This window comes from Triticum dicoccoides, unplaced genomic scaffold (assembly GCF_002162155.2).
Source record: "Triticum dicoccoides isolate Atlit2015 ecotype Zavitan unplaced genomic scaffold, WEW_v2.0 scaffold148942, whole genome shotgun sequence".
Classification (NCBI taxonomy): domain Eukaryota; kingdom Viridiplantae; phylum Streptophyta; class Magnoliopsida; order Poales; family Poaceae; genus Triticum; species Triticum dicoccoides.
In genome coordinates this window covers 1-1408 of record NW_021206053.1, presented here as the reverse complement: position 1 = coordinate 1408, position 1408 = coordinate 1, and the positions used below count along the sequence as shown (strand labels likewise).

The following is a 1408-nucleotide window of genomic DNA, read 5'->3' as shown; positions in this document are numbered from 1 at the left end:
GGCCTATATATGCCGACGGCAGCTGTAGGCGTAGCCTGGGATAAGCCGACGGCTGCTGTCGGCATAGACGCTGATAGCCCGACGGCCTTTGTACGCCGACGGCCAGGAGCTAGCTGTCGGCATAGCTCGGTCTAGGCCGACGGTAGCCGTCGGCATATATTTGGCTGTCGGCTTAGAGCCCTGTTCCGGTAGTGATTCACATAGAGCTAAGTCCTCGAACAATCAGGCAACCGGAACCCGTAGTTCCAGGATTAAGTTTCCTCTCCGGGAACTCCACATCCCGTCACGCAATAAGACCATGCAACACTACGGCCATTACAGGCATTTACGTAGCATGCATGCAGCCGCACCCATGGACTCTTGTGAAGAAATAATTTGCTTTATATACCACTGAAAATAATACATCACACTGCAGTCGATAATATCAGATGATGCATGCACCATCTCGTGCATTTACTTACAGCAACTAAGAATTAACGGACGCTAGTTGGGGGCGTAGCACTTCTTCCTGATCTCTCCCTCGGCCCTGGTGAGCACGCCCACGTCCCCCATCTTGATCATGGACGCGCTGAAGTCCTTAAAGAACTCGCCGTCGAACTTGCCGGTGGCGATGCGCTGGACGTAGTCCCTGGTGGTGTCGTCGAAGAGGAGAGCCGCATCGGAGCGGAAGAGGCCCCTCCGCTTGGCGACGTGGCGATAGTAGCTGGTGTCGAAGGTCTTGTAGCTCCCGGGGTCCATCTCAGACAGCATAGCGCGGTCATCAACGCTCTTGCACTTCAGCCTCAGCTTGTCGGCGTACTCGCTGTCCAGAGACGGGTCGACGAGGCCATACGCACCGTTCTCGCCGGTGCTGTTGTAGAGCCGGTCGGCGAAGGACGGGCAGTGCGCCGTGCCGAGCGTGTGGGCGCCGGAGAGCACGACTGAGGTCCTTGAGGTCGAGGCCCTTGGAGGCGAAGATCTTGGCGAGCAGAGGGACGTCGCCGGAGGCCGGGGGCAGCTCGTCGCTGGCCTCCGTGTCACTGGACACCCTTCCGTCTCTCCTTCCCAAAGCCACCGGCCAGAAGGGGCCCTTGGCCAGAACGACGGCGTCGCGGGACATGAGGGTGAGCACGTCGGCGCAGGAGACGATGCCCGGGCACGCGGCCTCGAGTTTGGCCTTCACCCGCTCCACGGAGCCGAACCCTCGCAGGCTCTTGTTCGGCTTGGCGTCCTTCTCCGCCACGTTACCTTCGGTGGATTCGAGTAGGACAGAGGCGTCACAACCCTGCAATTTAATTTGCGTTGCATCCACGAACATGTAAGCATACATTTCAGGATCAATGGCAGCAGAAATACGAGAACAGGCTGGGCAAGTTACGTACCCTGACAAAGCAGTCGTGGAAATGAAGCCGGAGGAGTGGGCCGGCCA

The 1408-nt window shown here is 58.5% G+C and overlaps 1 pseudogene; it reads right to left on the bottom strand.

Annotated features, from left to right (window-relative positions):
• Positions 1-379: 379 nt before the first annotated feature.
• On the bottom strand, positions 380-1403 carry LOC119343968 (annotated as a pseudogene).
• Positions 1404-1408: the final 5 nt, after the last annotated feature.